Raw genomic sequence first — 19,142 nt, forward strand, 5'->3', positions numbered from 1 at the left:
TCTACTGCAGTGTCACACATGACGAATAAATAGGAAAAGAGTAGAACGTCTGTGTAGGGCCATGTTTTTACCTACAGTGTCACTTGGCTGAATGTGTATAAGGCTCTGTGGCATCACTCAAACACAGCCAAATTGTCACGCTAGCTGTGTATCTCTAACAAAGTTGACGTATGTCCTCACCTCGGTGCCGGTTAAAACGATTTCGCCCCCGGGTGGGCTCGACCCACCAACCTTTCAGTTAACAGCCGAACGCGCTAGCCGATTGCGCCACGGAGGCCTTGAATTTGGCTCACTTGTGCTCTGTATATCAACGCAATTGGTATACCTTCTGCAGGAATCTCGCAGAATGGTAGCATCTGCTTGCGCCTCTTCACATGGATAACGTGCATGCACACTGTAGCGAGGCTCGTAAACGAATGACATCGCCAAGCATGACATTATACTACAAAATGCATACAAACCACTGTTGTGCCTATGCATTCAGAAAACCTCTGAGGCCAGTAGAATACTTGTCATAGGTTGTAGAACATCCCTTTCATTCAGTGTACTGCCATGTGCTAGATGCTGGTCGAGATAGCTCCGCTCCTTGCAGGAAGGTTAAAAAAATGAATGCCTTCTGTGAGGTTCGAACTCACGACCCCTGGTTTACGAGACCAGTGCTCTACCACTGAGCTAAGAAGGCGGCAGCTTAGCGTTCGTGAGCTATCCCCGAATTGTCACTTCATCATACTGAATCTTGCAGCCCTCGACCAGATATCGGATTTGGCACACAGCTGCTGCTGGGGGTGTCCACATTGCCGTTTTCCAAATCTCTTGACTGTTTCGCCCTTACGATCGACGACGAGCGTCGGGCCACCAGAAGTTTGCGGTCTGCACAATCCTGACCTAGTGCACAGCTTGTGGGATAGCGTGGCTCGACTGCGAAATGCGCCTTTCGGCTCCTCTCTCTGGCTACAGTATGCTGTTGCCCACAGTGGCACTGGCGTTGCCCATGGGGCTTCATGTAAGGCGACTGCACGTCTCTCGGCCAACAGCGGCCCACTGCAGACCGACACTTAAGAGACACCAAATACAAATCGACATCGAGAGACAGGCCCTGTCATATGGCAGTCGCGACGTATACGCTGAAATTGAATGTAAAGAATACGTCTTTTGTAGTGGGCGTCGCTCTACTGCAGTGTCACACATGACGAATAAATAGGAAAAGAGTAGAACGTCTGTGTAGGGCCATGTTTTTACCTACAGTGTCACTTGGCTGAATGTGTATAAGGCTCTGTGGCATCACTCAAACACAGCCAAATTGTCACGCTAGCTGTGTATCTCTAACAAAGTTGACGTATGTCCTCACCTCGGTGCCGGTTAAAACGATTTCGCCCCCGGGTGGGCTCGAACCACCAACCTTTCGGTTAACAGCCGAACGCGCTAGCCGATTGCGCCACGGAGGCGTTGAATTTGGCTCACTTGTGCTCTGTATATCAACGCAATTGGTATACCTTCTGCAGGAATCTCGCAGAATGGTAGCATCTGCTTGCGCCTCTTCACATGGATAACGTGCATGCACACTGTAGCGAGGCTCGTAAACGAATGACATCGCCAAGCATGACATTATACTACAAAATGCATACAAACCACTGTTGTGCCTATGCATTCAGAAAACCTCTGAGGCCAGTAGAATACTTGTCATAGGTTGTAGAACATCCCTTTCATTCAGTGTACTGCCATGTGTTAGATGCTGGTCGAGATAGCTCCGCTCCTTGCAGGAAGGTTAAAAAAATGAATGCCTTCTGTGAGGTTCGAACTCACGACCCCTGGTTTACGAGACCAGTGCTCTACCACTGAGCTAAGAAGGCGGCAGCTCAGCGTTTGTGAGCTATCCCCGAATTGTCACTTCATCATAATGAACCTTCCAGCCCTCGACCAGATATCGGATTTGGCACACAGCTGCTGCTGGGGGTGTCCACATTGCCGTTTTCCAAATCTCTTGACGGTTTCGCCCTTACGATCGACGACGAGCGTCGGGCCACCAGAAGTTTGCGGTCTGCACAATCCTGACCTAGTGCACAGCTTGTGGGATAGCGTGGCTCGACTGCGAAATGCGCCTTTCGGCTCCTCTCTCTGGCTACAGTATGCTGTTGCCCACAGTGGCACTGGCGTTGCCCATGGGGCTTCATGTAAGGCGACTGCACGTCTCTCGGCCAACAGCGGCCCACTGCAGACCGACACTTAAGAGACACCAAATACAAATCGACATCGAGAGACAGGCCCTGTCATATGGCAGTCGCGACGTATACGCTGAAATTGAATGTAAAGAATACGTCTTTTGTAGTGGGCGTCGCTCTACTGCAGTGTCACACATGACGAATAAATAGGAAAAGAGTAGAACGTCTGTGTAGGGCCATGTTTTTACCTACAGTGTCACTTGGCTGAATGTGTATAAGGCTCTGTGGCATCACTCAAACACAGCCAAATTGTCACGCTAGCTGTGTATCTCTAACAAAGTTGACGTATGTCCTCACCTCGGTGCCGGTTAAAACGATTTCGCCCCCGGGTGGGCTCGACCCACCAACCTTTCGGTTAACAGCCGAACGCGCTAGCCGATTGCGCCACGGAGGCCTTGAATTTGGCTCACTTGTGCTCTGTATATCAACGCAATTGGTATACCTTCTGCAGGAATCTCGCAGAATGGTAGCATCTGCTTGCGCCTCTTCACATGGATAACGTGCATGCACACTGTAGCGAGGCTCGTAAACGAATGACATCGCCAAGCATGACATTATACTACAAAATGCATACAAACCACTGTTGTGCCTATGCATTCAGAAAACCTCTGAGGCCAGTAGAATACTTGTCATAGGTTGTAGAACATCCCTTTCATTCAGTGTACTGCCATGTGCTAGATGCTGGTCGAGATAGCTCCGCTCCTTGCAGGAAGGTTAAAAAAATGAATGCCTTCTGTGAGGTTCGAACTCACGACCCCTGGTTTACGAGACCAGTGCTCTACCACTGAGCTAAGAAGGCGGCAGCTTAGCGTTTGTGAGCTATCCCCGAATTGTCACTTCATCATACTGAATCTTGCAGCCCTCGACCAGATATCGGATTTGGCACACAGCTGCTGCTGGGGGTGTCCACATTGCCGTTTTCCAAATCTCTTGACTGTTTCGCCCTTACGATCGACGACGAGCGTCGGGCCACCAGAAGTTTGCGGTCTGCACAATCCTGACCTAGTGCACAGCTTGTGGGATAGCGTGGCTCGACTGCGAAATGCGCCTTTCGGCTCCTCTCTCTGGCTACAGTATGCTGTTGCCCACAGTGGCACTGGCGTTGCCCATGGGGCTTCATGTAAGGCGACTGCACGTCTCTCGGCCAACAGCGGCCCACTGCAGACCGACACTTAAGAGACACCAAATACAAATCGACATCGAGAGACAGGCCCTGTCATATGGCAGTCGCGACGTATACGCTGAAATTGAATGTAAACAATACGTCTTTTGTAGTGGGCGTCGCTCTACTGCAGTGTCACACATGACGAATAAATAGGAAAAGAGTAGAACGTCTGTGTAGGGCCATGTTTTTACCTACAGTGTCACTTGGCTGAATGTGTATAAGGCTCTGTGGCATCACTCAAACACAGCCAAATTGTCACGCTAGCTGTGTATCTCTAACAAAGTTGACGTATGTCCTCACCTCGGTGCCGGTTAAAACGATTTCGCCCCCGGGTGGGCTCGAACCACCAACGTTTCGGTTAACAGCCGAACGCGCTAGCCGATTGCGCCACGGAGGCCTTGAATTTGGCTCACTTGTGCTCTGTATATCAACGCAATTGGTATACCTTCTGCAGGAATCTCGCAGAATGGTAGCATCTGCTTGCGCCTCTTCACATGGATAACGTGCATGCACACTGTAGCGAGGCTCGTAAACGAATGACATCGCCAAGCATGACATTATACTACAAAATGCATACAAACCACTGTTGTGCCTATGCATTCAGAAAACCTCTGAGGCCAGTAGAATACTTGTCATAGGTTGTAGAACATCCCTTTCATTCAGTGTACTGCCATGTGTTAGATGCTGGTCGAGATAGCTCCGCTCCTTGCAGGAAGGTTAAAAAAATGAATGCCTTCTGTGAGGTTCGAACTCACGACCCCTGGTTTACGAGACCAGTGCTCTACCACTGAGCTAAGAAGGCGGCAGCTTAGCGTTTGTGAGCTATCCCCGAATTGTCACTTCATCATACTGAATCTTGCAGCCCTCGACCAGATATCGGATTTGGCACACAGCTGCTGCTGGGGGTGTCCACATTGCCGTTTTCCAAATCTCTTGACTGTTTCGCCCTTACGATCGACGACGAGCGTCGGGCCACCAGAAGTTTGCGGTCTGCACAATCCTGACCTAGTGCACAGCTTGTGGGATAGCGTGGCTCGACTGCGAAATGCGCCTTTCGGCTCCTCTCTCTGGCTACAGTATGCTGTTGCCCACAGTGGCACTGGCGTTGCCCATGGGGCTTCATGTAAGGCGACTGCACGTCTCTCGGCCAACAGCGGCCCACTGCAGACCGACACTTAAGAGACACCAAATACAAATCGACATCGAGAGACAGGCCCTGTCATATGGCAGTCGCGACGTATACGCTGAAATTGAATGTAAAGAATACGTCTTTTGTAGTGGGCGTCGCTCTACTGCAGTGTCACACATGACGAATAAATAGGAAAAGAGTAGAACGTCTGTGTAGGGCCATGTTTTTACCTACAGTGTCACTTGGCTGAATGTGTATAAGGCTCTGTGGCATCACTCAAACACAGCCAAATTGTCACGCTAGCTGTGTATCTCTAACAAAGTTGACGTATGTCCTCACCTCGGTGCCGGTTAAAACGATTTCGCCCCCGGGTGGGCTCGACCCACCAACCTTTCGGTTAACAGCCGAACGCGCTAGCCGATTGCGCCACGGAGGCCTTGAATTTGGCTCACTTGTGCTCTGTATATCAACGCAATTGGTATACCTTCTGCAGGAATCTCGCAGAATGGTAGCATCTGCTTGCGCCTCTTCACATGGATAACGTGCATGCACACTGTAGCGAGGCTCGTAAACGAATGACATCGCCAAGCATGACATTATACTACAAAATGCATACAAACCACTGTTGTGCCTATGCATTCAGAAAACCTCTGAGGCCAGTAGAATACTTGTCATAGGTTGTAGAACATCCCTTTCATTCAGTGTACTGCCATGTGTTAGATGCTGGTCGAGATAGCTCCGCTCCTTGCAGGAAGGTTAAAAAAATGAATGCCTTCTGTGAGGTTCGAACTCACGACCCCTGGTTTACGAGACCAGTGCTCTACCACTGAGCTAAGAAGGCGGCAGCTTAGCGTTTGTGAGCTATCCCCGAATTGTCACTTCATCATACTGAATCTTGCAGCCCTCGACCAGATATCGGATTTGGCACACAGCTGCTGCTGGGGGTGTCCACATTGCCGTTTTCCAAATCTCTTGACTGTTTCGCCCTTACGATCGACGACGAGCGTCGGGCCACCAGAAGTTTGCGGTCTGCACAATCCTGACCTAGTGCACAGCTTGTGGGATAGCGTGGCTCGACTGCGAAATGCGCCTTTCGGCTCCTCTCTCTGGCTACAGTATGCTGTTGCCCACAGTGGCACTGGCGTTGCCCATGGGGCTTCATGTAAGGCGACTGCACGTCTCTCGGCCAACAGCGGCCCACTGCAGACCGACACTTAAGAGACACCAAATACAAATCGACATCGAGAGACAGGCCCTGTCATATGGCAGTCGCGACGTATACGCTGAAATTGAATGTAAAGAATACGTCTTTTGTAGTGGGCGTCGCTCTACTGCAGTGTCACACATGACGAATAAATAGGAAAAGAGTAGAACGTCTGTGTAGGGCCATGTTTTTACCTACAGTGTCACTTGGCTGAATGTGTATAAGGCTCTGTGGCATCACTCAAACACAGCCAAATTGTCACGCTAGCTGTGTATCTCTAACAAAGTTGACGTATGTCCTCACCTCGGTGCCGGTTAAAACGATTTCGCCCCCGGGTGGGCTCGAACCACCAACCTTTCGGTTAACAGCCGAACGCGCTAGCCGATTGCGCCACGGAGGCCTTGAATTTGGCTCACTTGTGCTCTGTATATCAACGCAATTGGTATACCTTCTGCAGGAATCTCGCAGAATGGTAGCATCTGCTTGCGCCTCTTCACATGGATAACGTGCATGCACACTGTAGCGAGGCTCGTAAACGAATGACATCGCCAAGCATGACATTATACTACAAAATGCATACAAACCACTGTTGTGCCTATGCATTCAGAAAACCTCTGAGGCCAGTAGAATACTTGTCATAGGTTGTAGAACATCCCTTTCATTCAGTGTACTGCCATGTGCTAGATGCTGGTCGAGATAGCTCCGCTCCTTGCAGGAAGGTTAAAAAAATGAATGCCTTCTGTGAGGTTCGAACTCACGACCCCTGGTTTACGAGACCAGTGCTCTACCACTGAGCTAAGAAGGCGGCAGCTTAGCGTTTGTGAGCTATCCCCGAATTGTCACTTCATCATACTGAATCTTGCAGCCCTCGACCAGATATCGGATTTGGCACACAGCTGCTGCTGGGGGTGTCCACATTGCCGTTTTCCAAATCTCTTGACTGTTTCGCCCTTACGATCGACGACGAGCGTCGGGCCACCAGAAGTTTGCGGTCTGCACAATCCTGACCTAGTGCACAGCTTGTGGGATAGCGTGGCTCGACTGCGAAATGCGCCTTTCGGCTCCTCTCTCTGGCTACAGTATGCTGTTGCCCACAGTGGCACTGGCGTTGCCCATGGGGCTTCATGTAAGGCGACTGCACGTCTCTCGGCCAACAGCGGCCCACTGCAGACCGACACTTAAGAGACACCAAATACAAATCGACATCGAGAGACAGGCCCTGTCATATGGCAGTCGCGACGTATACGCTGAAATTGAATGTAAAGAATACGTCTTTTGTAGTGGGCGTCGCTCTACTGCAGTGTCACACATGACGAATAAATAGGAAAAGAGTAGAACGTCTGTGTAGGGCCATGTTTTTACCTACAGTGTCACTTGGCTGAATGTGTATAAGGCTCTGTGGCATCACTCAAACACAGCCAAATTGTCACGCTAGCTGTGTATCTCTAACAAAGTTGACGTATGTCCTCACCTCGGTGCCGGTTAAAACGATTTCGCCCCCGGGTGGGCTCGAACCACCAACCTTTCGGTTAACAGCCGAACGCGCTAGCCGATTGCGCCACGGAGGCCTTGAATTTGGCTCACTTGTGCTCTGTATATCAACGCAATTGGTATACCTTCTGCAGGAATCTCGCAGAATGGTAGCATCTGCTTGCGCCTCTTCACATGGATAACGTGCATGCACACTGTAGCGAGGCTCGTAAACGAATGACATCGCCAAGCATGACATTATACTACAAAATGCATACAAACCACTGTTGTGCCTATGCATTCAGAAAACCTCTGAGGCCAGTAGAATACTTGTCATAGGTTGTAGAACATCCCTTTCATTCAGTGTACTGCCATGTGCTAGATGCTGGTCGAGATAGCTCCGCTCCTTGCAGGAAGGTTAAAAAAATGAATGCCTTCTGTGAGGTTCGAACTCACGACCCCTGGTTTACGAGACCAGTGCTCTACCACTGAGCTAAGAAGGCGGCAGCTTAGCGTTTGTGAGCTATCCCCGAATTGTCACTTCATCATACTGAATCTTGCAGCCCTCGACCAGATATCGGATTTGGCACACAGCTGCTGCTGGGGGTGTCCACATTGCCGTTTTCCAAATCTCTTGACTGTTTCGCCCTTACGATCGACGACGAGCGTCGGGCCACCAGAAGTTTGCGGTCTGCACAATCCTGACCTAGTGCACAGCTTGTGGGATAGCGTGGCTCGACTGCGAAATGCGCCTTTCGGCTCCTCTCTCTGGCTACAGTATGCTGTTGCCCACAGTGGCACTGGCGTTGCCCATGGGGCTTCATGTAAGGCGACTGCACGTCTCTCGGCCAACAGCGGCCCACTGCAGACCGACACTTAAGAGACACCAAATACAAATCGACATCGAGAGACAGGCCCTGTCATATGGCAGTCGCGACGTATACGCTGAAATTGAATGTAAACAATACGTCTTTTGTAGTGGGCGTCGCTCTACTGCAGTGTCACACATGACGAATAAATAGGAAAAGAGTAGAACGTCTGTGTAGGGCCATGTTTTTACCTACAGTGTCACTTGGCTGAATGTGTATAAGGCTCTGTGGCATCACTCAAACACAGCCAAATTGTCACGCTAGCTGTGTATCTCTAACAAAGTTGACGTATGTCCTCACCTCGGTGCCGGTTAAAACGATTTCGCCCCCGGGTGGGCTCGAACCACCAACCTTTCGGTTAACAGCCGAACGCGCTAGCCGATTGCGCCACGGAGGCCTTGAATTTGGCTCACTTGTGCTCTGTATATCAACGCAATTGGTATACCTTCTGCAGGAATCTCGCAGAATGGTAGCATCTGCTTGCGCCTCTTCACATGGATAACGTGCATGCACACTGTAGCGAGGCTCGTAAACGAATGACATCGCCAAGCATGACATTATACTACAAAATGCATACAAACCACTGTTGTGCCTATGCATTCAGAAAACCTCTGAGGCCAGTAGAATACTTGTCATAGGTTGTAGAACATCCCTTTCATTCAGTGTACTGCCATGTGTTAGATGCTGGTCGAGATAGCTCCGCTCCTTGCAGGAAGGTTAAAAAAATGAATGCCTTCTGTGAGGTTCGAACTCACGACCCCTGGTTTACGAGACCAGTGCTATACCACTGAGCTAAGGAGGCGGCAGCTTAGCGTTTGTGAGCTATCCCCGAATTGTCACTTCATCATACTGAATCTTGCAGCCCTCGACCAGATATCGGATTTGGCACACAGCTGCTGCTGGGGGTGTCCACATTGCCGTTTTCCAAATCTCTTGACTGTTTCGCCCTTACGATCGACGACGAGCGTCGGGCCACCAGAAGTTTGCGGTCTGCACAATCCTGACCTAGTGCACAGCTTGTGGGATAGCGTGGCTCGACTGCGAAATGCGCCTTTCGGCTCCTCTCTCTGGCTACAGTATGCTGTTGCCCACAGTGGCACTGGCGTTGCCCATGGGGCTTCATGTAAGGCGACTGCACGTCTCTCGGCCAACAGCGGCCCACTGCAGACCGACACTTAAGAGACACCAAATACAAATCGACATCGAGAGACAGGCCCTGTCATATGGCAGTCGCGACGTATACGCTGAAATTGAATGTAAACAATACGTCTTTTGTAGTGGGCGTCGCTCTACTGCAGTGTCACACATGACGAATAAATAGGAAAAAAGTAGAATGTCTGTGTAGGGCCATGTTTTTACCTACAGTGTCACTTGGCTGAATGTGTATAAGGCTCTGTGGCATCACTCAAACACAGCCAAATTGTCACGCTAGCTGTGTATCTCTAACAAAGTTGACGTATGTCCTCACCTCGGTGCCGGTTAAAACGATTTCGCCCCCGGGTGGGCTCGACCCACCAACCTTTCGGTTAACAGCCGAACGCGCTAGCCGATTGCGCCACGGAGGCCTTGAATTTGGCTCACTTGTGCTCTGTATATCAACGCAATTGGTATACCTTCTGCAGGAATCTCGCAGAATGGTAGCATCTGCTTGCGCCTCTTCACATGGATAACGTGCATGCACACTGTAGCGAGGCTCGTAAACGAATGACATCGCCAAGCATGACATTATACTACAAAATGCATACAAACCACTGTTGTGCCTATGCATTCAGAAAACCTCTGAGGCCAGTAGAATACTTGTCATAGGTTGTAGAACATCCCTTTCATTCAGTGTACTGCCATGTGTTAGATGCTGGTCGAGATAGCTCCGCTCCTTGCAGGAAGGTTAAAAAAATGAATGCCTTCTGTGAGGTTCGAACTCACGACCCCTGGTTTACGAGACCAGTGCTATACCACTGAGCTAAGAAGGCGGCAGCTTAGCGTTTGTGAGCTATCCCCGAATTGTCACTTCATCATACTGAATCTTGCAGCCCTCGACCAGATATCGGATTTGGCACACAGCTGCTGCTGGGGGTGTCCACATTGCCGTTTTCCAAATCTCTTGACTGTTTCGCCCTTACGATCGACGACGAGCGTCGGGCCACCAGAAGTTTGCGGTCTGCACAATCCTGACCTAGTGCACAGCTTGTGGGATAGCGTGGCTCGACTGCGAAATGCGCCTTTCGGCTCCTCTCTCTGGCTACAGTATGCTGTTGCCCACAGTGGCACTGGCGTTGCCCATGGGGCTTCATGTAAGGCGACTGCACGTCTCTCGGCCAACAGCGGCCCACTGCAGACCGACACTTAAGAGACACCAAATACAAATCGACATCGAGAGACAGGCCCTGTCATATGGCAGTCGCGACGTATACGCTGAAATTGAATGTAAACAATACGTCTTTTGTAGTGGGCGTCGCTCTACTGCAGTGTCACACATGACGAATAAATAGGAAAAGAGTAGAACGTCTGTGTAGGGCCATGTTTTTACCTACAGTGTCACTTGGCTGAATGTGTATAAGGCTCTGTGGCATCACTCAAACACAGCCAAATTGTCACGCTAGCTGTGTATCTCTAACAAAGTTGACGTATGTCCTCACCTCGGTGCCGGTTAAAACGATTTCGCCCCCGGGTGGGCTCGAACCACCAACCTTTCGGTTAACAGCCGAACGCGCTAGCCGATTGCGCCACGGAGGCCTTGAATTTGGCTCACTTGTGCTCTGTATATCAACGCAATTCGTATACCTTCTGCAGGAATCTCGCAGAATGGTAGCATCTGCTTGCGCCTCTTCACATGGATAACGTGCATGCACACTGTAGCGAGGCTCGTAAACGAATGACATCGCCAAGCATGACATTATACTACAAAATGCATACAAACCACTGTTGTGCCTATGCATTCAGAAAACCTCTGAGGCCAGTAGAATACTTGTCATAGGTTGTAGAACATCCCTTTCATTCAGTGTACTGCCATGTGTTAGATGCTGGTCGAGATAGCTCCGCTCCTTGCAGGAAGGTTAAAAAAATGAATGCCTTCTGTGAGGTTCGAACTCACGACCCCTGGTTTACGAGACCAGTGCTATACCACTGAGCTAAGAAGGCGGCAGCTTAGCGTTTGTGAGCTATCCCCGAATTGTCACTTCATCATACTGAATCTTGCAGCCCTCGACCAGATATCGGATTTGGCACACAGCTGCTGCTGGGGGTGTCCACATTGCCGTTTTCCAAATCTCTTGACTGTTTCGCCCTTACGATCGACGACGAGCGTCGGGCCACCAGAAGTTTGCGGTCTGCACAATCCTGACCTAGTGCACAGCTTGTGGGATAGCGTGGCTCGACTGCGAAATGCGCCTTTCGGCTCCTCTCTCTGGCTACAGTATGCTGTTGCCCACAGTGGCACTGGCGTTGCCCATGGGGCTTCATGTAAGGCGACTGCACGTCTCTCGGCCAACAGCGGCCCACTGCAGACCGACACTTAAGAGACACCAAATACAAATCGACATCGAGAGACAGGCCCTGTCATATGGCAGTCGCGACGTATACGCTGAAATTGAATGTAAAGAATACGTCTTTTGTAGTGGGCGTCGCTCTACTGCAGTGTCACACATGACGAATAAATAGGAAAAAAGTAGAATGTCTGTGTAGGGCCATGTTTTTACCTACAGTGTCACTTGGCTGAATGTGTATAAGACTCTGTGGCATCACTCAAACACAGCCAAATTGTCACGCTAGCTGTGTATCTCTAACAAAGTTGACGTATGTCCTCACCTCGGTGCCGGTTAAAACGATTTCGCCCCCGGGTGGGATCGACCCACCAACCTTTCGGTTAACAGCCGAACGCGCTAGCCGATTGCGCCACGGAGGCCTTGAATTTGGCTCACTTGTGCTCTGTATATCAACGCAATTGGTATACCTTCTGCAGGAATCTCGCAGAATGGTAGCATCTGCTTGCGCCTCTTCACATGGATAACGTGCATGCACACTGTAGCGAGGCTCGTAAACGAATGACATCGCCAAGCATGACATTATACTACAAAATGCATACAAACCACTGTTGTGCCTATGCATTCAGAAAACCTCTGAGGCCAGTAGAATACTTGTCATAGGTTGTAGAACATCCCTTTCATTCAGTGTACTGCCATGTGTTAGATGCTGGTCGAGATAGCTCCGCTCCTTGCAGGAAGGTTAAAAAAATGAATGCCTTCTGTGAGGTTCGAACTCACGACCCCTGGTTTACGAGACCAGTGCTCTACCACTGAGCTAAGAAGGCGGCAGCTTAGCGTTTGTGAGCTATCCCCGAATTGTCACTTCATCATAATGAACCTTCCAGCCCTCGACCAGATATCGGATTTGGCACACAGCTGCTGCTGGGGGTGTCCACATTGCCGTTTTCCAAATCTCTTGACGGTTTCGCCCTTACGATCGACGACGAGCGTCGGGCCACCAGAAGTTTGCGGTCTGCACAATCCTGACCTAGTGCACAGCTTGTGGGATAGCGTGGCTCGACTGCGAAATGCGCCTTTCGGCTCCTCTCTCTGGCTACAGTATGCTGTTGCCCACAGTGGCACTGGCGTTGCCCATGGGGCTTCATGTAAGGCGAGCGACTGCACGTCTCTCGGCCAACAGCGGCCCACTGCAGACCGACACTTAAGAGACACCAAATACAAATCGACATCGAGAGACAGGCCCTGTCATATGGCAGTCGCGACGTATACGCTGAAATTGAATGTAAAGAATACGTCTTTTGTAGTGGGCGTCGCTCTACTGCAGTGTCACACATGACGAATAAATAGGAAAAGAGTAGAACGTCTGTGTAGGGCCATGTTTTTACCTACAGTGTCACTTGGCTGAATGTGTATAAGGCTCTGTGGCATCACTCAAACACAGCCAAATTGTCACGCTAGCTGTGTATCTCTAACAAAGTTGACGTATGTCCTCACCTCGGTGCCGGTTAAAACGATTTCGCCCCCGGGTGGGCTCGAACCACCAACCTTTCGGTTAACAGCCGAACGCGCTAGCCGATTGCGCCACGGAGGCCTTGAATTTGGCTCACTTGTGCTCTGTATATCAACGCAATTGGTATACCTTCTGCAGGAATCTCGCAGAATGGTAGCATCTGCTTGCGCCTCTTCACATGGATAACGTGCATGCACACTGTAGCGAGGCTCGTAAACGAATGACATCGCCAAGCATGACATTATACTACAAAATGCATACAAACCACTGTTGTGCCTATGCATTCAGAAAACCTCTGAGGCCAGTAGAATACTTGTCATAGGTTGTAGAACATCCCTTTCATTCAGTGTACTGCCATGTGTTAGATGCTGGTCGAGATAGCTCCGCTCCTTGCAGGAAGGTTAAAAAAATGAATGCCTTCTGTGAGGTTCGAACTCACGACCCCTGGTTTACGAGACCAGTGCTCTACCACTGAGCTAAGAAGGCGGCAGCTTAGCGTTTGTGAGCTATCCCCGAATTGTCACTTCATCATACTGAATCTTGCAGCCCTCGACCAGATATCGGATTTGGCACACAGCTGCTGCAGGGGGTGTCCACATTGCCGTTTTCCAAATCTCTTGACTGTTTCGCCCTTACGATCGACGACGAGCGTCGGGCCACCAGAAGTTTGCGGTCTGCACAATCCTGACCTAGTGCACAGCTTGTGGGATAGCGTGGCTCGACTGCGAAATGCGCCTTTCGGCTCCTCTCTCTGGCTACAGTATGCTGTTGCCCACAGTGGCACTGGCGTTGCCCATGGGGCTTCATGTAAGGCGACTGCACGTCTCTCGGCCAACAGCGGCCCACTGCAGACCGACACTTAAGAGACACCAAATACAAATCGACATCGAGAGACAGGCCCTGTCATATGGCAGTCGCGACGTATACGCTGAAATTGAATGTAAACAATACGTCTTTTGTAGTGGGCGTCGCTCTACTGCAGTGTCACACATGACGAATAAATAGGAAAAGAGTAGAACGTCTGTGTAGGGCCATGTTTTTACCTACAGTGTCACTTGGCTGAATGTGTATAAGGCTCTGTGGCATCACTCAAACACAGCCAAATTGTCACGCTAGCTGTGTATCTCTAACAAAGTTGACGTATGTCCTCACCTCGGTGCCGGTTAAAACGATTTCGCCCCCGGGTGGGCTCGAACCACCAACCTTTCGGTTAACAGCCGAACGCGCTAGCCGATTGCGCCACGGAGGCCTTGAATTTGGCTCACTTGTGCTCTGTATATCAACGCAATTGGTATACCTTCTGCAGGAATCTCGCAGAATGGTAGCATCTGCTTGCGCCTCTTCACATGGATAACGTGCATGCACACTGTAGCGAGGCTCGTAAACGAATGACATCGCCAAGCATGACATTATACTACAAAATGCATACAAACCACTGTTGTGCCTATGCATTCAGAAAACCTCTGAGGCCAGTAGAATACTTGTCATAGGTTGTAGAACATCCCTTTCATTCAGTGTACTGCCATGTGTTAGATGCTGGTCGAGATAGCTCCGCTCCTTGCAGGAAGGTTAAAAAAATGAATGCCTTCTGTGAGGTTCGAACTCACGACCCCTGGTTTACGAGACCAGTGCTCTACCACTGAGCTAAGAAGGCGGCAGCTTAGCGTTCGTGAGCTATCCCCGAATTGTCACTTCATCATACTGAATCTTGCAGCCCTCGACCAGATATCGGATTTGGCACACAGCTGCTGCTGGGGGTGTCCACATTGCCGTTTTCCAAATCTCTTGACTGTTTCGCCCTTACGATCGACGACGAGCGTCGGGCCACCAGAAGTTTGCGGTCTGCACAATCCTGACCTAGTGCACAGCTTGTGGGATAGCGTGGCTCGACTGCGAAATGCGCCTTTCGGCTCCTCTCTCTGGCTACAGTATGCTGTTGCCCACAGTGGCACTGGCGTTGCCCATGGGGCTTCATGTAAGGCGAGCGACTGCACGTCTCTCGGCCAACAGCGGCCCACTGCAGACCGACACTTAAGAGACACCAAATACAAATCGACATCGAGAGACAGGCCCTGTCATATGGCAGTCGCGACGTATACGCTGAAATTGAATGTAAACAATACGTCTTTTGTAGTGGGCGTCGCTCTACTGCAGTGTCACACATGACGAATAAATAGGAAAAGAGTAGAACGTCTGTGTAGGGCCATGTTTTTACCTACAGTGTCACTTGGCTGAATGTGTATAAGGCTCTGTGGCATCACTCAAACACAGCCAAATTGTCACGCTAGCTGTGTATCTCTAACAAAGTTGACGTATGTCCTCACCTCGGTGCCGGTTAAAACGATTTCGCCCCCGGGTGGGCTCGAACCACCAACCTTTCGGTTAACAGCCGAACGCGCTAGCCGATTGCGCCACGGAGGCCTTGAATTTGGCTCACTTGTGCTCTGTATATCAACGCAATTGGTATACCTTCTGCAGGAATCTCGCAGAATGGTAGCATCTGCTTGCGCCTCTTCACATGGATAACGTGCATGCACACTGTAGCGAGGCTCGTAAACGAATGACATCGCCAAGCATGACATTATACTACAAAATGCATACAAACCACTGTTGTGCCTATGCATTCAGAAAACCTCTGAGGCCAGTAGAATACTTGTCATAGGTTGTAGAACATCCCTTTCATTCAGTGTACTGCCATGTGTTAGATGCTGGTCGAGATAGCTCCGCTCCTTGCAGGAAGGTTAAAAAAATGAATGCCTTCTGTGAGGTTCGAACTCACGACCCCTGGTTTACGAGACCAGTGCTCTACCACTGAGCTAAGAAGGCGGCAGCTTAGCGTTTGTGAGCTATCCCCGAATTGTCACTTCATCATACTGAATCTTGCAGCCCTCGACCAGATATCGGATTTGGCACACAGCTGCTGCTGGGGGTGTCCACATTGCCGTTTTCCAAATCTCTTGACTGTTTCGCCCTTACGATCGACGACGAGCGTCGGGCCACCAGAAGTTTGCGGTCTGCACAATCCTGACCTAGTGCACAGCTTGTGGGATAGCGTGGCTCGACTGCGAAATGCGCCTTTCGGCTCCTCTCTCTGGCTACAGTATGCTGTTGCCCACAGTGGCACTGGCGTTGCCCATGGGGCTTCATGTAAGGCGACTGCACGTCTCTCGGCCAACAGCGGCCCACTGCAGACCGACACTTAAGAGACACCAAATACAAATCGACATCGAGAGACAGGCCCTGTCATATGGCAGTCGCGACGTATACGCTGAAATTGAATGTAAACAATACGTCTTTTGTAGTGGGCGTCGCTCTACTGCAGTGTCACACATGACGAATAAATAGGAAAAGAGTAGAACGTCTGTGTAGGGCCATGTTTTTACCTACAGTGTCACTTGGCTGAATGTGTATAAGGCTCTGTGGCATCACTCAAACACAGCCAAATTGTCACGCTAGCTGTGTATCTCTAACAAAGTTGACGTATGTCCTCACCTCGGTGCCGGTTAAAACGATTTCGCCCCCGGGTGGGCTCGAACCACCAACCTTTCGGTTAACAGCCGAACGCGCTAGCCGATTGCGCCACGGAGGCCTTGAATTTGGCTCACTTGTGCTCTGTATATCAACGCAATTGGTATACCTTCTGCAGGAATCTCGCAGAATGGTAGCATCTGCTTGCGCCTCTTCACATGGATAACGTGCATGCACACTGTAGCGAGGCTCGTAAACGAATGACATCGCCAAGCATGACATTATACTACAAAATGCATACAAACCACTGTTGTGCCTATGCATTCAGAAAACCTCTGAGGCCAGTAGAATACTTGTCATAGGTTGTAGAACATCCCTTTCATTCAGTGTACTGCCATGTGTTAGATGCTGGTCGAGATAGCTCCGCTCCTTGCAGGAAGGTTAAAAAAATGAATGCCTTCTGTGAGGTTCGAACTCACGACCCCTGGTTTACGAGACCAGTGCTCTACCACTGAGCTAAGAAGGCGGCAGCTTAGCGTTTGTGAGCTATCCCCGAATTGTCACTTCATCATACTGAATCTTGCAGCCCTCGACCAGATATCGGATTTGGCACACAGCTGCTGCTGGGGGTGTCCACATTGCCGTTTTCCAAATCTCTTGACTGTTTCGCCCTTACGATCGACGACGAGCGTCGGGCCACCAGAAGTTTGCGGTCTGCACAATCCTGACCTAGTGCACAGCTTGTGGGATAGCGTGGCTCGACTGCGAAATGCGCCTTTCGGCTCCTCTCTCTGGCTACAGTATGCTGTTGCCCACAGTGGCACTGGCGTTGCCCATGGGGCTTCATGTAAGGCGACTGCACGTCTCTCGGCCAACAGCGGCCCACTGCAGACCGACACTTAAGAGACACCAACTACAAATCGACATCGAGAGACAGGCCCTGTCATATGGCAGTCGCGACGTATACGCTGAAATTGAATGTAAAGAATACGTCTTTTGTAGTGGGCGTCGCTCTACTGCAGTGTCACACATGACGAATAAATAGGAAAAGAGTAGAACGTCTGTGTAGGGCCATGTTTTTACCTACAGTGTCACTTGGCTGAATGTGTATAAGGCTCTGTGGCATCACTCAAACACAGCCAAATTGTCACGCTAGCTGTGTATCTCTAACAAAGTTGACGTATGTCCTCACCTCGGTGCCGGTTAAAACGATTTCGCCCCCGGGTGGGCTCGAACCACCAACCTTTCGGTTAACAGCCGAACGCGCTAGCCGATTGCGCCACGGAGGCCTTGAATTTGGCTCACTTGTGCTCTGTATATCAACGCAATTGGTATACCTTCTGCAGGAATCTCGCAGAATGGTAGCATCTGCTTGCGCCTCTTCACATGGATAACGTGCATGCACACTGTAGCGAGGCTCGTAAACGAATGACATCGCCAAGCATGACATTATACTACAAAATGCATACAAACCACTGTTGTGCCTATGCATTCAGAAAACCTCTGAGGCCAGTAGAATACTTGTCATAGGTTGTAGAACATCCCTTTCATTCAGTGTACTGCCATGTGTTAGATGCTGGTCGAGATAGCTCCGCTCCTTGCAGGAAGGTTAAAAAAATGAATGCCTTCTGTGAGGTTCGAACTCACGACCCCTGGTTTACGAGACCAGTGCTCTACCACTGAGCTAAGAAGGCGGCAGCTTAGCGTTTGTGAGCTATCCCCGAATTGTCACTTCATCATACTGAATCTTGCAGCCCTCGACCAGATATCGGATTTGGCACACAGCTGCTGCTGGGGGTGTCCACATTGCCGTTTTCCAAATCTCTTGACTGTTTCGCCCTTACGATCGACGACGAGCGTCGGGCCACCAGAAGTTTGCGGTCTGCACAATCCTGACCTAGTGCACAGCTTGTGGGATAGCGTGGCTCGACTGCGAAATGCGCCTTTCGGCTCCTCTCTCTGGCTACAGTATGCTGTTGCCCACAGTGGCACTGGCGTTGCCCATGGGGCTTCATGTAAGGCGACTGCACGTCTCTCGGCCAACAGCGGCCCACTGCAGACCGACACTTAAGAGACACCAAATACAAATCGACATCGAGAGACAGGCCCTGTCATATGGCAGTCGCGACGTATACGCTGAAATTGAATGTAAACAATACGTCTTTTGTAGTGGGCGTCGCTCTACTGCAGTGTCACACATGACGAATAAATAGGAAAAGAGTAGAACGTCTGTGTAGGGCCATGTTTTTACCTACAGTGTCACTTGGCTGAATGTGTATAAGGCTCTGTGGCATCACTCAAACACAGCCAAATTGTCACGCTAGCTGTGTATCTCTAACAAAGTTGACGTATGTCCTCACCTCGGTGCCGGTTAAAACGATTTCGCCCCCGGGTGGGCTCGAACCACCAACCTTTCGGTTAACAGCCGAACGCGCTAGCCGATTGCGCCACGGAGGCCTTGAATTTGGCTCACTTGTGCTCTGTATATCAACGCAATTGGTATACCTTCTGCAGGAATCTCGCAGAATGGTAGCATCTGCTTGCGCCTCTTCACATGGATAACGTGCATGCACACTGTAGCGAGGCTCGTAAACGAATGACATCGCCAAGCATGACATTATACTAC

At 50.3% G+C, this 19,142-nt stretch overlaps 33 non-coding genes across 33 annotated transcripts; all 33 read right to left on the reverse strand.

Annotated features, from left to right (window-relative positions):
* Positions 1 to 203: 203 nt before the first annotated feature.
* Trnan-guu (transfer RNA asparagine (anticodon GUU)) lies at positions 204 to 277 on the reverse strand. Its single transcript has one exon. It is a non-coding gene; the product is annotated as a tRNA-Asn (tRNA).
* A 333-nt stretch (positions 278 to 610) lies between these two features.
* On the reverse strand, positions 611 to 682 carry Trnat-cgu (transfer RNA threonine (anticodon CGU)). Its single transcript has one exon. It is a non-coding gene; the product is annotated as a tRNA-Thr (tRNA).
* A 689-nt stretch (positions 683 to 1,371) lies between these two features.
* Trnan-guu (transfer RNA asparagine (anticodon GUU)) lies at positions 1,372 to 1,445 on the reverse strand. Its single transcript has one exon. It is a non-coding gene; the product is annotated as a tRNA-Asn (tRNA).
* Positions 1,446 to 1,778: 333 nt separating this feature from the next.
* Trnat-cgu (transfer RNA threonine (anticodon CGU)) lies at positions 1,779 to 1,850 on the reverse strand. Its single transcript has one exon. It is a non-coding gene; the product is annotated as a tRNA-Thr (tRNA).
* A 689-nt stretch (positions 1,851 to 2,539) lies between these two features.
* Trnan-guu (transfer RNA asparagine (anticodon GUU)) lies at positions 2,540 to 2,613 on the reverse strand. Its single transcript has one exon. It is a non-coding gene; the product is annotated as a tRNA-Asn (tRNA).
* A 333-nt stretch (positions 2,614 to 2,946) lies between these two features.
* Positions 2,947 to 3,018, reverse strand: Trnat-cgu (transfer RNA threonine (anticodon CGU)). The gene has a single exon. It is a non-coding gene; the product is annotated as a tRNA-Thr (tRNA).
* Positions 3,019 to 3,707: 689 nt separating this feature from the next.
* Positions 3,708 to 3,781, reverse strand: Trnan-guu (transfer RNA asparagine (anticodon GUU)). Its single transcript has one exon. It is a non-coding gene; the product is annotated as a tRNA-Asn (tRNA).
* Positions 3,782 to 4,114: 333 nt separating this feature from the next.
* Positions 4,115 to 4,186, reverse strand: Trnat-cgu (transfer RNA threonine (anticodon CGU)). The gene has a single exon. It is a non-coding gene; the product is annotated as a tRNA-Thr (tRNA).
* Positions 4,187 to 4,875: 689 nt separating this feature from the next.
* Positions 4,876 to 4,949, reverse strand: Trnan-guu (transfer RNA asparagine (anticodon GUU)). The gene has a single exon. It is a non-coding gene; the product is annotated as a tRNA-Asn (tRNA).
* A 333-nt stretch (positions 4,950 to 5,282) lies between these two features.
* Positions 5,283 to 5,354, reverse strand: Trnat-cgu (transfer RNA threonine (anticodon CGU)). The gene has a single exon. It is a non-coding gene; the product is annotated as a tRNA-Thr (tRNA).
* A 689-nt stretch (positions 5,355 to 6,043) lies between these two features.
* On the reverse strand, positions 6,044 to 6,117 carry Trnan-guu (transfer RNA asparagine (anticodon GUU)). Its single transcript has one exon. It is a non-coding gene; the product is annotated as a tRNA-Asn (tRNA).
* A 333-nt stretch (positions 6,118 to 6,450) lies between these two features.
* Positions 6,451 to 6,522, reverse strand: Trnat-cgu (transfer RNA threonine (anticodon CGU)). Its single transcript has one exon. It is a non-coding gene; the product is annotated as a tRNA-Thr (tRNA).
* A 689-nt stretch (positions 6,523 to 7,211) lies between these two features.
* Positions 7,212 to 7,285, reverse strand: Trnan-guu (transfer RNA asparagine (anticodon GUU)). Its single transcript has one exon. It is a non-coding gene; the product is annotated as a tRNA-Asn (tRNA).
* Positions 7,286 to 7,618: 333 nt separating this feature from the next.
* Trnat-cgu (transfer RNA threonine (anticodon CGU)) lies at positions 7,619 to 7,690 on the reverse strand. The gene has a single exon. It is a non-coding gene; the product is annotated as a tRNA-Thr (tRNA).
* Positions 7,691 to 8,379: 689 nt separating this feature from the next.
* On the reverse strand, positions 8,380 to 8,453 carry Trnan-guu (transfer RNA asparagine (anticodon GUU)). The gene has a single exon. It is a non-coding gene; the product is annotated as a tRNA-Asn (tRNA).
* Positions 8,454 to 8,786: 333 nt separating this feature from the next.
* Trnat-cgu (transfer RNA threonine (anticodon CGU)) lies at positions 8,787 to 8,858 on the reverse strand. Its single transcript has one exon. It is a non-coding gene; the product is annotated as a tRNA-Thr (tRNA).
* Positions 8,859 to 9,547: 689 nt separating this feature from the next.
* Positions 9,548 to 9,621, reverse strand: Trnan-guu (transfer RNA asparagine (anticodon GUU)). The gene has a single exon. It is a non-coding gene; the product is annotated as a tRNA-Asn (tRNA).
* Positions 9,622 to 9,954: 333 nt separating this feature from the next.
* Trnat-cgu (transfer RNA threonine (anticodon CGU)) lies at positions 9,955 to 10,026 on the reverse strand. Its single transcript has one exon. It is a non-coding gene; the product is annotated as a tRNA-Thr (tRNA).
* A 689-nt stretch (positions 10,027 to 10,715) lies between these two features.
* Trnan-guu (transfer RNA asparagine (anticodon GUU)) lies at positions 10,716 to 10,789 on the reverse strand. Its single transcript has one exon. It is a non-coding gene; the product is annotated as a tRNA-Asn (tRNA).
* Positions 10,790 to 11,122: 333 nt separating this feature from the next.
* On the reverse strand, positions 11,123 to 11,194 carry Trnat-cgu (transfer RNA threonine (anticodon CGU)). Its single transcript has one exon. It is a non-coding gene; the product is annotated as a tRNA-Thr (tRNA).
* Positions 11,195 to 11,883: 689 nt separating this feature from the next.
* Trnan-guu (transfer RNA asparagine (anticodon GUU)) lies at positions 11,884 to 11,957 on the reverse strand. Its single transcript has one exon. It is a non-coding gene; the product is annotated as a tRNA-Asn (tRNA).
* Positions 11,958 to 12,290: 333 nt separating this feature from the next.
* On the reverse strand, positions 12,291 to 12,362 carry Trnat-cgu (transfer RNA threonine (anticodon CGU)). Its single transcript has one exon. It is a non-coding gene; the product is annotated as a tRNA-Thr (tRNA).
* Positions 12,363 to 13,055: 693 nt separating this feature from the next.
* Trnan-guu (transfer RNA asparagine (anticodon GUU)) lies at positions 13,056 to 13,129 on the reverse strand. The gene has a single exon. It is a non-coding gene; the product is annotated as a tRNA-Asn (tRNA).
* Positions 13,130 to 13,462: 333 nt separating this feature from the next.
* Positions 13,463 to 13,534, reverse strand: Trnat-cgu (transfer RNA threonine (anticodon CGU)). The gene has a single exon. It is a non-coding gene; the product is annotated as a tRNA-Thr (tRNA).
* Positions 13,535 to 14,223: 689 nt separating this feature from the next.
* Trnan-guu (transfer RNA asparagine (anticodon GUU)) lies at positions 14,224 to 14,297 on the reverse strand. The gene has a single exon. It is a non-coding gene; the product is annotated as a tRNA-Asn (tRNA).
* A 333-nt stretch (positions 14,298 to 14,630) lies between these two features.
* On the reverse strand, positions 14,631 to 14,702 carry Trnat-cgu (transfer RNA threonine (anticodon CGU)). The gene has a single exon. It is a non-coding gene; the product is annotated as a tRNA-Thr (tRNA).
* A 693-nt stretch (positions 14,703 to 15,395) lies between these two features.
* On the reverse strand, positions 15,396 to 15,469 carry Trnan-guu (transfer RNA asparagine (anticodon GUU)). The gene has a single exon. It is a non-coding gene; the product is annotated as a tRNA-Asn (tRNA).
* Positions 15,470 to 15,802: 333 nt separating this feature from the next.
* On the reverse strand, positions 15,803 to 15,874 carry Trnat-cgu (transfer RNA threonine (anticodon CGU)). The gene has a single exon. It is a non-coding gene; the product is annotated as a tRNA-Thr (tRNA).
* A 689-nt stretch (positions 15,875 to 16,563) lies between these two features.
* On the reverse strand, positions 16,564 to 16,637 carry Trnan-guu (transfer RNA asparagine (anticodon GUU)). Its single transcript has one exon. It is a non-coding gene; the product is annotated as a tRNA-Asn (tRNA).
* A 333-nt stretch (positions 16,638 to 16,970) lies between these two features.
* Positions 16,971 to 17,042, reverse strand: Trnat-cgu (transfer RNA threonine (anticodon CGU)). The gene has a single exon. It is a non-coding gene; the product is annotated as a tRNA-Thr (tRNA).
* A 689-nt stretch (positions 17,043 to 17,731) lies between these two features.
* Trnan-guu (transfer RNA asparagine (anticodon GUU)) lies at positions 17,732 to 17,805 on the reverse strand. Its single transcript has one exon. It is a non-coding gene; the product is annotated as a tRNA-Asn (tRNA).
* Positions 17,806 to 18,138: 333 nt separating this feature from the next.
* Trnat-cgu (transfer RNA threonine (anticodon CGU)) lies at positions 18,139 to 18,210 on the reverse strand. Its single transcript has one exon. It is a non-coding gene; the product is annotated as a tRNA-Thr (tRNA).
* A 689-nt stretch (positions 18,211 to 18,899) lies between these two features.
* Positions 18,900 to 18,973, reverse strand: Trnan-guu (transfer RNA asparagine (anticodon GUU)). The gene has a single exon. It is a non-coding gene; the product is annotated as a tRNA-Asn (tRNA).
* Positions 18,974 to 19,142: the final 169 nt, after the last annotated feature.

The sequence above is a fragment of the Schistocerca nitens genome, chromosome 6 (assembly GCF_023898315.1).
Source record: "Schistocerca nitens isolate TAMUIC-IGC-003100 chromosome 6, iqSchNite1.1, whole genome shotgun sequence".
Classification (NCBI taxonomy): Eukaryota; Metazoa; Arthropoda; class Insecta; order Orthoptera; family Acrididae; genus Schistocerca; species Schistocerca nitens.